This window comes from Camelus bactrianus, chromosome 14 (genome assembly GCF_048773025.1).
Source record: "Camelus bactrianus isolate YW-2024 breed Bactrian camel chromosome 14, ASM4877302v1, whole genome shotgun sequence".
Lineage (NCBI taxonomy): Eukaryota > Metazoa > Chordata > Mammalia > Artiodactyla > Camelidae > Camelus > Camelus bactrianus.
Window position 1 is genome coordinate 36,145,886 of NC_133552.1, and position 16,583 is coordinate 36,162,468.

At 36.9% G+C, this 16,583-nt stretch overlaps 1 long non-coding RNA gene across 2 annotated transcripts in view; it reads right to left on the bottom strand.

The window, feature by feature from the left end:
• LOC141579815 (uncharacterized) overlaps window positions 1-16,583 on the bottom strand; it is a 74,546-nt gene that overhangs the window by 42,059 nt on the left and 15,904 nt on the right. Inside the window, exon 2 of one of the 2 annotated variants that reach the window (XR_012511828.1) lies at window positions 16,418-16,542. The exons of the other annotated variant lie outside the window; for it this stretch is intronic. This is a non-coding gene — a long non-coding RNA (uncharacterized LOC141579815). The remainder of the gene's footprint in view (window positions 1-16,417; window positions 16,543-16,583) is intronic. 2 annotated transcript variants of the gene reach the window in all.

The window sequence follows — 16,583 nt, forward strand, 5'->3', positions numbered from 1 at the left end:
TTTTCCTCTAGGAGGTTTATTGTATCTTGTCTTATGTTTAAGTCTTTAATCCATTTTGAGTTGATTTTTGTATATGGTGTAAGGGAGTGTTCTAGCTTCATTGTTTTACATGCTGCTGTCCAGTTTTCCCAACACCATTTGCTGAAGAGACTGTCTTTATTCCAATGTATATTCTTGCCTCCTTTGTCAAAGATGAGTTGACCAAAAGTTTGTGGGTTCATTTCTGGGCTCTCTATTCTGTTCCATTGGTCTATATGTCTGTTTTGGTACCAATACCATGCTGTCTTGATGACTGTAGCTCTCTAGAATTGTCTGAAGTCTGGGAGAGTTATTCCTCCAGCCTCTTTCTTTCTCTTCAGTAATGCTTTGGCAATTCTAGGTCTTTGATGGTTTCATGTAAAATTTATTATGATTTGTTCTAGTTCTGTGAAATATGTCCTGGGTAATTGGATAGGGATTGCATTCAATCTGTAGATTGCCTTGGGCAGTGTGACCATTTTAACAATATTGATTCTTCCAATCCAAGAGCATGGGATATCTTTCCATTTTTTAAAGTCTTCTTTAATTTCCTTCATCAATGGTTTATAGTTTTCTGTGTATAATTCTTTCACCTCCTTGGTTAGATTTATTCCCAGATATTTTATTACTTGTGGTGCTATTTTAAAGGGGATTGTTTCTTTACTTTCTTCTTCTGTTGATTTATCGTTAGTGTAAAGAAATGCAACTTATTTTTGAACGTTAATTTTGTAACCTGCTACCTTGCTGAATTCTTCAATCAGTTCGAGTAGCTTTTGTGTGGACCTTTTAGGGTTTTCTATATATAGTAACATGTCATCAGCATATAATGACACTTTTACCTCTTCTTTTCCAATTTGGATCCCTTTTATTTCTTTCTCTTGCCTGACTGCTGTGGCTAGGACTTCCAGGACTATGTTGAATAGGAGTGGTGATAGTGGGCATCCTTGTCTTGTCCCAGATTTTAGTGGGAAGCTTTTGAGTTTTTCACCATTGAGTACTATGCTGGCTGTAGGTTTGTCATATATAGCTTTTATTATGTTGAGATATGTTCCCTCTATACCCACTTTGGCGAGACTTTTTATCATAAATGGGTGTTGAATTTTATCAAATGCTTTTCCTGCATCGATTGAGATGATCATGTGGTTTTTGTCCTTTCTCTTGTTGATGTGATGTATTACATTGATTGATTTGCGTATGTTGAACCAGCCTTGTGTCCCTGGGATGAACCCCACTTGGTCATGATGTATAATCTTTTTTATGTGTTGTTGGATTCTATTTGCTAAACTTTTGGTGAGGATTTTGGCGTCTATGTTCATCAGTGATATTGGCCTATAATTCTCTTTTTTTGTAGTGTCTTTGCCTGGTTTTGGTATCAGGGTGATGGTGGCTTCATAGAATGAGTTTGGGAGTATTCCCTCCTTTTCAATCATCTGGAAGACTTTGAGAAGGACTGGTATGAGTTCTTATTTGTATGTTTGGTAGAATTCCCTGGTGAAGCCGTCCGGTCCTGGACTTTTATTTATAGGGAGGTTTTTAATTGCTATTTCTATTTCCTTTCTAGTGATCGGATTGGTCAAGTGTTCAGATTCTTCTTGATTCAGTTTTGGTGGACAGTATGTTTCCAGAAACTTGTCCATCTCCTCTAGGTTATCCAGTTTGGTTCTATATAGTTTTTCATAATATTCTCGTATGATATTCTGTATTTCTATTTTGTTTGTTGTAATTTCTCCATGTTCCTTTCTTATTTTGCTAATTTGTGCTCTCTCTTTTTTCTTCTTTGTGAGTTTTGCCAGAGGTTTGTCGATTTTATTTACTTTTTCAATAAAACAGCTTTTGGTTTGGTTGATTTTTTCTATGGTCTTGTTAATCTCTATTGTATTTAATTCCTCTCTGATCTTTATTATTTCCTTCCTTCTGCTGCTTTTTGGGGCTTTTTGTTCTTCTTTTTCTAATTCATTCAGGTGGTGGGTTAAATTGTTTATTTGAGATTGTTCTTCTTTTTTGAGGAAGGCCTGTATCGCTATAAACTTCCCACTTAGCACTGCCTTTACTGTGTCCCATAGGTTTTGAGTGGTTGTGCTTTCATTATCATTTGTCTCAATGTATTTTTTAATTTCAGCTTTGATTTCCTCATTGATCCATTGTTTTTTCAATAACATATTGTTTAATCTCCATGCTTTCCTTTTTTTCTCCTTTGTTTCTCTGTTGTTGATTTCCAGTTTCATGGCATTGTGGTCAGTAAAGATGCTTGAGGTAATTTCTATCTTCTTAAAATTGTTGAGGTTTCTTTTGTGCCCGAGTACATGATCGATCCTGGAAAATGTTCCATGTGCACTTGAAAAGAATGTATATCCTATTTTGGGGGGGTGTAATGCTCTGAAAATATCCACCAAATCTAGTTATTTATTGTAGTATTTAATTTCTCTGTTGCCTTGTTTATTTTCTGTCTGGAAGATCTGTCTAGTGATGTTAATGCAGTGTTAAAATCTCCAACTATGATTGTATTCCCATCAATATCCCCCTTTATCTCTGTTAGTAATTCTTGTATGTACTTAGGTGCTCCTATATTGGGTGCATATATATTAACGAGTGTAATATCCTCATCATGTATCACTCCTTTAATCATTATAAAATGTCCTTCTTTATCTTTCTTTATGGCCTTTGTTTTAAAGTCTATTTTGTCTGAAATCAGTACTGCAACACCTGCTTTTTTGGCTTTTCCATTTGCATGGAATATCCTTTTCCATCCTTTCACTCTCAATCTATATGTGTCCTTCTCCCTAAAGTGGGTCTCTTGTATGCAGCATATTGAAGGTTCTTGCTTTATTATCCAGTCTGTCACTCTATGTCTTTTGACTGGAGCATTTAGTCCATTAACATTTACAGTAATTAATGATAGATGTGTGTTTATTGCCATTTTGAACTTATCTTTGCAGTTGAATTGGTATATCCTCTTTGTTCCTTTCTTCTTCCTTTTGTGGTTTGGTAATTTTCCTTTGTATTTTCATGGATTTTATTTAATTTTTGTGACTCCTTTGTAAGTTTTTGGCTTGTGGTTACCCTTTTTTTAAATCTATTAACCCATTACTATAACTGTTTTTATTAAACTGATAGTAACATGATCTCAAACCCATCCTACTGTTAAAAAAATTTAAAAAAGAAAGGAAAAGATATTCTATATTTCCCTGCCTCCCTCTCCCACTCTCAGTGATTTGTATGTCTTCTTTTATAATTTCATGTTTACTTTATTTGTAATTCATGAGTTATCACCTTTCCTGTTGTGAGTTTCTCATTTCTGTAGCATCCTGCTGCTTTTCTATTTAGAATAGCCCTTTCAATATTTCTTTTAGCATGGGTTTAGTGTTGCTAAACTCCTGCAGCTTTTTTTTTGTCTGTGAAACTCTTTATTTCTCCTTCTATCCTAAAGGATAGCCTTGCTGGATAAAGGATCCTAGGCTGCATCTTTTTTTCATTCAGGTCTTTGAATATATCTTGCCACTCCCTTCTGGCCTGTAGTGTTTGTGTAGAGAAGTCAGCTGAGAGCCTTATGGGGGTTCCCTTGTAACTTACTCTTTGCTTTTCTTTTGGTGCCTTTAGAATCCTTTCTTTATGCTTGACTCTGGCCATCTTGATTATGATATGTCTTGGTGTGGGTCTATTTGGGTTCTTCCTGTTTGGGACCCTCTGAGCTTCCTGTACTTGGATATCTGATTCCTTCTTTAAGTTTGGGAAGTTTTCAGTCATGATTTCTTCAAAAACCTTTTCAATCCTCTTTGATCTTTCTTCTCCTTCTGGGACCCCTATTATGCGAAAATTGGGACGCTTTATGTTATCCCATAAGTCCCTTATGCTATTTTCATTATTTTTTATTTGCTTCTCTTGTAGTTCTTCTGAATGGGTGCTTTCTATTGCCCTGTCTTCTAGATCACTAATTCGTTCCTCTGCATTATCTAGTCGGCTTTGCACAGCTATTAGATCATTCCTCATCCCTGTCAATGAGTTTACCCATTCTACTTGGCTCTTCTTTATAGCTTCAATTTCATTTTTGACATATTTTATATCTCTAAACGCTATCTTTTTTATTTCCTTCAGCAATTTGATCACTCCTTTTTTGAAATCTTAAGCTAGTAGGCTATCGATGTCTTTTTATTGATCTTTCTTTCAGGGGATTTCTCTTGTTGTTTTAATTGGGAAAGGTTTTTCTGCTTCTTCATCTTGCTCATACCTCTCTGGCACTGTGGTTTATGAAATATCAGATGTTTATTTTGGCTCTTAAGGATTTTATCTATCTAATGCTTATTTAGGAATAGAACTCAGGAAAAAAAGAGAGGAAAAATAAGAGAGAGAGGTAAAGAATTTTAAAAGGAGGGAGAAAGAGGGTTTGAAAACAGTATATAATGAATAATAGAAGAATGAATTGAAGCAAAGTATTAATCGGGTTAAGACGTCCTTTTAAAACATTTACCTAAAAGAAGGGGGGAGATGAATAGATGTATTTGAAACCTGTGTCTAATCAATAACAGGACATCAAAACCCAAGAGAAATAGAAATGAATTAAGAAGTAAAAATTAAGAGAGTAAAAAAAATAGAACAGGTAAAAACAGATTTAAAAAAAAAGGGGGGGGGGAAGATGAATAGATGTATTTAAAACCTGTGTCTAATCAATAACAGGACATCAAAACCCAAGAGAAATAGAAATTAATTAAGAAGTAAAAATTAAGAGAGTAATAGAAAATAGAACAGGTAAAAAAAGATTTAAAAAAAAAAAAAAGGAGGGGGGTGGGTTTGTCGGTGTTCTCCTGGAGTCTGTGTGCTTTTAATGTGAAGTATTTCTGTCTTCGTCCTGTTTTGGAAGCTCAGCTTGCTGTTTTCAGAGGCCCTCCATTGGCGCCCTCTTCTGTGCTGCTCCCAGCACCTGTCGGCAAGCAGATCGTGCCTCCTCCTAACACTGGGTCTGGTGCAGCTCTCCTCTGCTGCGGGCGGGCGGGTCGCTGCCCCTCCAGATGCCGCAGTCAGATGTTGCAGACTGGCCGGGTAGGAGGGCGGGCCTTGCCCCCTCCCAGCACCTTGGTCAGGGGCTGTGTTCCTGCCCGAAAGGCGGGGGCCGCTCTCTACCTGCGCCGCGGGTAGCTCCGCTGCTCTGTGCGGCTGCGCGCTCCGCCCTGGTCCGCCCTCTGCCCTGGTCGGGGCTCCGCAGGTGGGCTTGGGGAAGACCAAGGGACAGCCTTGTCCCTGCTCCCAGCCAGAACCCAGCTCCTTGTTTGTCTTTGTGGAGCAAGTTCTCTGAGGGACCAGGATGGAAGGATCCTATCTGACCCGGGCTGCAGGCCAGTCTCAGTCTGGCCTTTGAGGCTGCTAAGCCCTTCCGCGCCGATGCAGGTTTCGCCCCCGCCCCCGCCTGGGTGCTCAGCGCCGGAGGATATGGCGGCTGTGCCTGAGCCCCGCCTCTCTTCCCCCGAAAACTTTCCGCGGGTTTTCAGAGATGGGGGTGTGCACCCTTCCTCGGAGAGCACATCAACCTTGCTGTTTTACGGAGGGCCCAGGTTGTTCTGCCCTGTGCACCCACAGCCACGGCGCGCAGCCCCTTGCGTTCTCCAGGGGCTGCCTCTGTGCAGCCGCCCCCGTCCTCCGCCCGGCTTGTGCAGCCTGGCCCTGCCAGCCGCTGCTGGCCGCGTCTCAGGCTGCCTGTCGGGGGGACGCTCTGTGCCCATTTAACTTAGTTCTGTTAGTCAAGGTCTGCTGTGTACAGATCCGAGCCTCGGAGGCTCCCCCTCCGTCCTGCTGGCCTCTCAGTTGGAGAGGGGAGACCCAGCGAGCGAGCGCCAGTCCTCCTTTGCCGCTCCCTCCCCGCGGGACCGTCCGGCGCTGCTTTGCCTTTTGTTCTTTCTTTTTTCCTTTTCTCCTACCAGATTTTTGGCGTCTATCTTTTGGAGAGGGTGATGTTCTGTCGGAGTTCCACAGGTGCTCTGGTTGGCTGAGTGGGTCTGTAGATGTGGGTCTTGGTGTATTTGTGGGAGAGGGTGACCTGCGAGCGTCCTTCTACTCCGCCATCTACTACACATTTTTAAATAACAGTATTAGGAGAATTCCCCTATGCATGTTCTCTCTTCCCTCAGAGAGCAACATTAGATACTTTGCCTCTTTCTCTCAAGTTTTACAAATGAACAGTAGTGATAGCTCCAGTCAATACTTTATATAAGTTCTTTTTATTCCCATCCAGTATATTCAGATTCTTTTTATTTTTATATCCTCTTTATGCTCCCTGTTTTTCCAAGCCCCCATTGTAAATTATAAATGGACATAACTTCCACACTTCATGTGAATATCCATGTTTATTCCTGTGCTATAGTGGCTTTACTCTCTCTGTTTATGAGTTTAACATTAAGAAGATTATCTTTATGCTGTAAAGGATAAGCAATACAGATAAAAATTGAGAATATAGGAAAGGGCATTTAAACATGTGAATCCAGTTAGCTCCATCCAAAGTTCCCTTCTCAGCCCAAACAAAATGGAATTTGAGCAGTAAAAGACGCTTATTTAAGCTAACAATAAAAATTTTCAAGAAGGATTTCCTAATCTTCTTTCCTATGGAAGATTCAGGTATGTTGAGGTTTAAAGGTAAAGATTATGTTCTATCAACCAATATCTAAAGTGATCTAGGTAAGTCTCAGCCTCATCTATAAGGTTAAACCAAATGTTATTCCTGTAGTTCAAGGTCAGCAGCCTGGGAGCTGGACAGGCTATGTCTGCTCAAAATCCATGCTTGTTAAAAATAATTGTCTGCACTGAAATCAATGTCATTGACTTTTGCCTCTTAGGTTTTTGCAACCCAAGCTTCTGCAGTTTGTTTGCTGACTCTGATCAGCCAGCATTCCTGAGAACATCATCTGGCCAACTTTTGGGTAGCCTTCTGTGATCCTTCCTTGGCTGTCTTCCTCAGTTCTTGCAGTGTTACCCAGAAGCAAACAATGTTGTTAGACCCGAAGTCTGTGCTATACCTGAGGCATCCAGCATTTGTTCTAAGTCTGATTGCCACTATAAAAGTCAGCCCCTAACCTTCAGTCAAAATTATAAAAATCTGCACCAAAACACCAAAGACTTTCATATGATCAGAATCTCAGTTATATTGTCAAAGCTTATTGTTACCCATACTTATGTCACCATCTTTAATCAAATCAGGTTAGTGTGTCCCTCAAATTCCACTTTGTCTATTTGCCAACATTTCCTATTCCACACAACAGAATTTAGAGACCTTACTCTGTACCATTACAGTTCCCTACTATGCAAATCAGTACTGAATTAATTAAAAAAAACAATAAATCAAAGTTTATACAGATGAAACACTTTTAGAAGAGGGCTAGTTTCCATGCAGTGTTTTTTTTTTTTTTTTGTCACATTGTTATTTAATGTACAAAAACTCATTCTTATTTTTAGATAGTGGAGTTTATGGTAAGAATGTGAATGTAAGAGGGGGCTGCCAAGATGGCAGAGTAGAAGGATGCATATCTCACTCACTCCCATGAATACACCAAGAATTACATCTACAGACCCATCCATTCACACAGGATGCCTATTGAACTTTGGAAGAATATCTCTTATTCTAAATACAAGAGGATTCCCCACAAAAAAAAAGGGGGGGGGGAAGAAAAGGAAATTGGTGTGGGACTTGTTCTGCAGGGAGAGAGCAGCAAAGGAGGGAAACCACCTTTATTCTGGGATACCCCATCTCCAGTGGGGAAGTCAGAGGGAACAGAAAGGGGGCTTAAAAGACTTGGAGGAGAAAACAACAGCTGCTTGGCACACAGAACTGAGAGAAACTGGTACAAAGTGTCCCTGTGATCTGCAGCCCAAGATGCAAGCTGGCAGGGGTGGTCTGGGACTGACTGCTGGAGCTTGGTGATGAGCTTGGTGACTTATGGAGCCTGGGAAGAGGGCTGTGACTGGCTGCATAGAGGCAGCCTAAAGGGGTTGGAGTGTGGTATGGGCTGTGGCTGGGAATGTATGCAAAACAGAACAGCTTGGGACCCCCCCATAAAAAAGCAACACTGCTGGCGCTTAAGGTAGGGAGGTGCACAATGGAGCTGAGCCATAACTGCTGTCTATCCTAGCCCAGAGGGCTTGCTCAGCACCATTGTTAGTGCATTTTCATGAGAAAAGAAGTGAGGATCAGTCACAGTCATCACAATTCCTGATGTGTGGCTCCCAGTGGAGGCAGGGCTGAAACATGAATTCATACCTAAAAGTCCTACAAATTCATAGGCAAGACTTACTGAGATTTGTTTACAGACCTAGGCAAAGGGGGTGGATTTGCTCAGCTGGTGACTTTGTGGACCTACTCTTCTAAGATGTAGTGGATTCCTAGCACACAATGTGGGCAGGTTTAGAATTTACAGCAGGCCTACATAGCTTATATGGACATGGAGAAGGGGTCTGTGCTGACCCTGTAGCACAACTTAGATCCAGGTGCCATGCATGACTGTACACTTAGTATGGCAGGTTCTGGTGCCTGACATCAGCAGATCTGCACTGGTGACTCAGTGGGCACAGAACATGGGGGACATCAGGCCAGTTGCTGACACTCCCATGGCTGAGAAAGGGACAAGGGCAGTGTGAGCAAACAGTAATGTGTAAGCCCAAAAAACTAGTGACAGAACAACACCACAGAGGGCACCTCCCAGTTGACATCTTCAGCAGAGGAATACTCAGTAGCTCTTCTTCCAGCTGAAGCACTCCAACCATGCCTATCACATAACATACTTCAGAAATAGGTGTGTAAGCCTGTATTCCAACAATTAGAAAGCAGACCCAGCCTCTGCCAGGGCTAAAACAACTACATTAAAAAATGAAGCCCTGTTCAACAACCAGGGCAGTTTCTGGTCACCACAACACCAACCACACTCCTAATCAAAGGGATAACCACCAACACACTTGAAGAAAGATGTGGCAACAATCCATAATTAAAACAGCCCTCATGACATAATTATTAGATGTGCAATGTCTACAAAGGAATGCTCCCACTTTGAAAATAAAAAAGCCCTCAAGACCACAGTAGATAACTGATATTCCTAAATCCATACAGCCAGAGAAATATAAGTAAAATGAAGAACCTGAGGAATCATTCCCAGTTAAATGAACAAGAGAAGTCCCCAGAAATAACAAACAATAAGATAGACCTCAACAATCTCCTAGATCATGATTTCAAAAAAAGGGTGATAAAAACACTGAAGGAAATGAAAAAGACTATGAATAGAGACAGAGAATACTATAAAAATACTATAAAAACAAACTATAAAGAAGAGCCAATTAAGAACAGAAAACTCGATGGCTGAGATAAGGGCTGAGCTAAAGGCAGTCAAAAGCAGACTAGATAATGCAGAGGGATGAATAAGTGGCTTAGAAGACAGGATAACATAAATCATCCAGCCAGAACAGCAGACAGAAAAGCAGTTGAAAATCAGTGAAAGCAATATAAGGGACCTATAGGATAATATAAAGCATACCAAACTATGCATAATAGGGGTCCCAGAAGGAGAAGAAAGAGAAAAAGGGATTGAAAAAGTATTTGAATAAATCATGACTGAAAACCTCCTGAACCTAAAAAGGAAACAGATATCCAAGTACATCAAGCATAGAAAGTCCCAAACAAGAAGAACTCAAACAGACCTACACAGACATATTATAATTAAGATGGCAATGTTAAAGAAAAATAAATTATTCTAAAGGTAGCCAAAAATTTTTAAAAAGGTTAGTTATAAGGGAACCCCATAAAGCTTTTAGCTGACTTCTCTACACAAACACTGGTGGCCAGAAGGGTGCTGCAAGATATATCCAAAGTCCTGAAGAAAGCTACAACCTAGGATGCTCTATCTTGCAAGACTATCCTATAGAGTAGAAGGAAAGGTAAAGAATTTCACAGACAAGCAAAACCTAAAAGAATTCAGCAATACTAAACTTACACTCAAAGAAATATTGAAAGGTCTACTTTAAATAGAAAAGAGCAGGAAACTACAGAAAGGAGAAAACGTAATTGGAAATGTAACTATGATGAGTTGCAACAGAACAAACATGAAGATTTAAAAGAGGACATCAAAATCGTAAAAGGGAGGAGAGAAGAGAAAGAAAAAACAGATTTTTTTTCTTTTTTTCATTCTTTTTAGGATGTGTTTGAGCTTATATTACTACCATTCTAAAGCAAAACAGATATAGTAATCGATTAATATACTTGAAAAACAGGGTAACCACAAGTCAATAGCATACAACAAAAACAAAAAAGAGTAACAAAACCCAAAGAGAAACCAAGCTAATACAAAAGAAATTTATCAAACTACAAAAAGAAACAATAAGAAAAAGAAAGAAACAATGAAGAAATACCAAATCAAATGGAAAACAAATTTCAAAATGGCAATAAACACATATCTATCAATAATTACCATAAATGTCAATGGACTAAATGCTCCTATCAAAAGACATAGAGTGGCAGATTGGATAATAAAATAAGAATGTACTATATGCCCCCTACAAAAGACTCACTTTAGAGTGAAGGACGCACATATATTGAAAGTGAGAGGATGGAAAATATATTTCATGAAAATGGAAATGACAAGAAAGTATGAGTTGCAACACTGATTTCAGACAAAATAAACTTTAAAACAAAGGTCATAAAGAAAGATAAAGAAGGGTATTATTTAACAATCAAAAGAGCTAAACAAGAAGAGACTATTACACTTGTTAACATATATACACCCAATATGGGAACACCTAAATATATAAAACAAATAGTAACAGACATAAAGTGAGAAATAGATGGGAACACAATAATAGTAGAAGTTAACAATCCATTGACATAATTGGAAGATCCTCCAGACAGAAAATCATAAGGCAACAGAGATACTAAATGACAAAATAGAACAGTTAGAATTTGTTGATATATTTAGGACATTACATACCCCCTAAAACAGAATATATGTTCTTTTCAAGGGAGCAAGAAACTTTCTGTAGGATAGACCATATACATGGGAACAAAAGAAGCCCCAACAAATTGAAGAGGATAAAAATTATTTTCAGCATCTTTTCTGACTAAAATGCCATGAAACTAGAAATTAAGCACAGAAAAACAAATAAGAAAAGAATGACAGCATGGAGACTAAACAATATGCTACAAAAATAAAAAAAGGGCCAATGATGAAATCAAAGCTGAAATTAAAAAATACTTTGAGACAAGGGACAATGAAAACACAATTGCACAAAATCAATGGATTGAGCAAAAGAAGTCCTAAGAGGGAAGTTCATAGCAATACAAGCCTACCTCAAAAAACAAGAACAATCTCAAATAAACATCCTAACCTACCACTGAAAAGAATTAGAAGAAGAATAGCAAACAAAAACTAAAGTCAACAGAATGAAAGAAATTATACACATCAGAGAGGAGATAAATAAAATAAAGATTAAAAAAATAGAAAAAAAAATCAAGCAAATCAAGAGCTTATTTTTTGAAAGAATAAACAAAATTGACAAATCTCTGACCAGGCTCACCAAGAAGAAAAGAAAGAGAACACAAATAAACAAAAGAAGAAATGAAATGGAGAAATTAGAACCAATGCCAGAGAATACGAAAAACCATGAGAATACCATGAAATCTATGGCAACAAACTGAGGCAACCTAGAAGAAATGGACAAATTTCTAGAAGCATACAGTCCACCAAGACTGAATCAAGAAGAAATAAATCATTTGAACAGTAAGATCACTACCTGGAAAATAGAATCAGCCACAAAAAACCTCCCTATGAACAAAAGTCCAGGACCAGTTGGCTTCACTGGGGAATTCTACTAGACATATAATGAAGAACTCATACCAATCCTTCTCAATCTCTTCCAAAGATTGAAGAGGAGAGAAGACTCCCAAACTCATTTAAGGAAGCCAGCATCACCCTGATACCAAAGCCAGACAAAGATACAAAAAAGAAAACTATAGGTCAACATCCTTGATGAACATAGATACAAAATCCTCAACAAAATATAAGCAAACAGAATCCAACAACATGTAAAAAAGACCATACACTGGGATTAAGTTAGATTCATCCCAGAGACACAAGGATGATTCAACATAGGTAAATCAATCAATGGGATACACCACATCAATAAAAGAAAGGACAGAAATCACATGATCATCTCAATAGATGCAGAAAAAGCATTCAATAAAATTCAACACGCATTTATGATAAATACTCTTACCAAGGTGGGTATAGAGGAAACATATCTTGACATAATAAAAGCTATTTATGACAAAGCCACAGTCAGCTTAATACTCAAAGGTGAAAAGTTGAAAGCCTTCCCACTGAAATCTGGAACAAGACAAGGATGCCCACTTTCACCACTTCTATTCAACACAGTCTTGGGAATGCTAGCCACAGCTTTCAGAAAAGAAAATATAATTAAAAAGGATCCAAATTGGAAGAGAAGAGACAAAATTGTCACTATATGAGGATGACATGATCCTATATATAGAAAATCCTAAAAACTCCACATAAAAACTACTAGAAGTAATAAAAGAATTTGGCAAGGAAGAAGGATACAAGATTAACATACAAAAATCACTGCATTTATTTATCCTAACAATAAACTATCATCCAAAAAATAAAATATTATGAATAAACCTGACCAGGGAGGTGAAAGATTTTATATGAAGAGAAAAACAAAACATTGATTAAGAAAATTAAAGATGACTTAAAGAAATGGAAAGATACACAATGCTCTTGGATTGGAAGAATCAATATTGTTAAAGTGGCCATGCTGACCAAAGAAATCTACAGATTTAATGTAATCTCTATCAAATTACACAGGACATTTTCCATAGGACTACAACAAATAATCCTAAAATTTATATGGAGTCAAATAGACCCAGAATTGCCAAGTCAATACTGAAGAAAAAGAATGAAACTGGAAGAATAACTCTCCCAGACTTCAGACAATACTACAGATCTACAGTAATCAAAACAACATAGTATTGACACAAAAACAGACATATGGATTGACAGAACAGAATACAGATCCCAGAAATAAACCCACAGACTTAAAACAAATTAATATTCAACAAAGGAGCTAAGAATAATCAATGGAGAAAAGAAAGTATCTTCAGCAAATGGTGTTGGAGAAACTGAACAGCTGCTTGTAAATCAATGAGGTTAGAACACACCCTCACATCATACACAAAAAATAAATTCAAAATGGCTTAAAAACTTAAACATAAGACAAGACACTATAAACTTCTTAGAAGAAAACATAGGCAAAACTTTGTCTGATATAAATCTTAGCAATGTTCTCTTAGGACAGTCTACCCAGGCAATAGAAACAAAAGCAAAAATAAATAAATGGGGCCTAATTAAACTTATAAGTTTTTGTACAGCAAAGGAAATCATAAGCAAAACAAAATGACAGCCTATGGAGTGGGAGAAAATATTTGCAAATGATGTGACTGACAAAGGTTTAATATTCAGAATATGCAAACAGTTCATACAACTTAATAACAAAAACAAACAAACAACCCAATCCAAAAATGGGTAGAAGACCTAAATAAGCAATTCGCAAATGGAGACATACAAATAGCCAATAGGCACATGAAAAGATGCTTAATATCATTAATTATCAGAGAAATGCAAATCAAAACTACAATGAGGCATCACCTCCCACCCACAAAATGGCCATCATTAAAAAGTCCATGAATGATAAATACTGGAGAGGCTGTGGAGAAAAGAGAACCCTCTTACACTGCTGGTGGGGATGTAGTTTGGTGCAGCCATTATGGAAATCAGTATGGAATTTCCTCAAAAAACTAAAAATAGACTTACTATATGATCCAGCAAATCCACTCCTGAGCATATATCCAGAAGGAAGTCTCATTCAAAAAGATACATACATTCCAATGTTCATAGCAGAACTAATGTTTAATAGCCAAGACATGGAAGAAACCTAAATGTCCATCAACAGATGACTGGATAAAGAAGGTGTGGTATATTTATACAGTGGAATTCTACTCAGCTATAAAAAAAGAATAAAATAATGCCATTTGCAGCAACATGGATGGACCTGGAAATTATCATTCTAAGTAAAGTAAACTAAAAAGAGAAAGAAACACCACATAATATCACTCATATATGGAATCTAAAAAAAGAAGGAAAATAGACATTAATGAACTCATGTACAAAACAGAAGCAGATTCACAGACATAGTAAACACTCTTATGGTTACTGGAAAAAATTGAGTGGGATGTGGTAAGTTGGGAGTTCAAGGTTTGCAAGTATGAACTAGTATATATAAAAATAGGTAAAACCAAATTTATTCTCTATTGCACAGGGAACTATATTCAATATCTTGTAGTAACCTTTAATAAAAAGAATATGAAAATCAATATATGTGTGTATATTTATGACTGAAACGTTACGCTGTACACAAGAAATTGACACATTGTAACCAACTATACTTCAATAAAGGGAAAATAACATGAATATAGAAAAAAGAAAGTAATGCTTACATTTATTTTTACTGTTATCATCATAAGACAGAATTCAGGAGCACTCATGCTATTAGTTTTGCTGTGACAAATCATGGTAGCAAATTCTTAGTTTTGCTTTGAACCTTGGACATTAGCCCTTATCTTGAGTATCCTTGACTTCAGGTGTCAATACTTTCAGGAGATGTCTAAGAATATGTGGTCATGTCTTTTTTCAGGTAACTAGAGTTTCCAAAATTATAAGTTTTATTAAAATTATAGAAGCAGTATTTTATAACCATCACCTTGGCCATATTTTACTCTCAGTTTAGCATGTCACTTGATGTAAAAATTGATTTGGTTATTTCTGCTTAGTATGCTCTACCTAAGGAATGGTACCTTATACATATGTAAACCATATTACTTATTTAACTTTTATAGACAATAAAAATATTCCACCTTGGGAATTAAGGTGTTCCACAAAAATATTATTTTAAAGTCACTATACTGAGTCCTGTGAAAAGCAAAATAATTTACATCTTCTCTAACATTCAAAAATGCTTATTTGATTAAAGTTGTTTGTTTTGATATTTTAAGCCAAAATACTTAGCATAAGTTCTGTATTAATTGCCAAACCACATTCTGAGATTTTCTGTTGAACTCCACTGAAGTTTAAAGATTTCACTTTTCCTAATTTAATTTGTTATCATATCATTAATGGTCTCTTTTTGCTCTTCTTTCTTTCAATAGGTACAGAATCGTTTCCTCTTAACAATACAGAATGTATAAATTAAAAAAAAAGCTAATTAATATCTTCAGTTTTTATATTAACTTAATCTTATATTTTCTACATAGCTTTACCCATCAAATAGAAATTTAGCTTCTGTATTCTTGTTTTTTTTTTTTTAATAGACTTTATTCTTTTAGAGTAGTTTCAGGTTCACAACAGAATTGAGCAGAAAATACAGAGTTCATACATAGCCCTCCCCACCCACACATATATACTCAGCATCCTCATCATCCCTCATCAGTGTGGCATATTTGGTACAATTGATGAACCAACATGGGCACACTATTGTTAACCAAAGCTTATAGTTTACACTAAGGCTCATTCTTGATGTTGTACATTCTATGGGCTTTGACAAATGCGTAATAACATGTAGCCACCACTATAGTATTATGTATTCTTGCTAAGCCACTCTTCTAATGAGAACACAATGTGCATATGACAGAAACTTTGGGGAAGTAAAAAAATTATATCTCAGTATCCTCTTCATGGGATTATCTACATCATATGGTTGTTGTGAGAATTAACTTTTGCTCATAAATGTTAGCTTTATTATTATTACTGTAATTATATTTATTACTCTATGTTCCAAAATGCTAAACTGAAGGTCAATAAAATTAAAATTTTTCTCAAGCCAACATTTAAATTAAACATTTTATTTCAAGTATTTATCATTTTCATCTCTTTTGAGAGATGAAAAATTGTCATTACTACAATTTATAAAATAAAATATTTAGTTATCTTCACATTACTGACTGAACAGAGATTTTTCTGAACTCTGTCATGGGAGAAATAGCAGATTTAATCTCATAAAGACATAAGAGAAGGGTACGATATTTAAAGACTTTTCTCTGGTTAGAGAGATTGTTGCACTCCAGTCTTCTTACCATAGTTTCTAATATCTGAAAGCTCACTATCTACAAATTTATAGGTGTCTTTCTGAGATCCTCCTTGCTTACACTCTGCTTTGTACTTTCCTGTTTCCTGGTGATCCCTTGTCTGGTCCTTCTAAAGGAAAACAGGGGTCTTCATTATTCTTCTCTTCTGTATCTTTATCTCCACAGTGCCTATTTCATGGGCAAGTGATGAGAAGAAAGAGAGAAGGAAAAATAACAATAGGCATTTACCTCATCCTCTTGTGATCACATGTCCTCTGAAGGGGAGAGAGGTTCCTCTTCTGTAGTTTTTTTTTTTTTTTTTGCCTTTTTCTCTTCATAGGATTAAGTGGTGGAGTTGATAAAATAAAGGAAATCTTTAAAGTGAAGAAGAAATATGAAAGATTTGCATACTTTC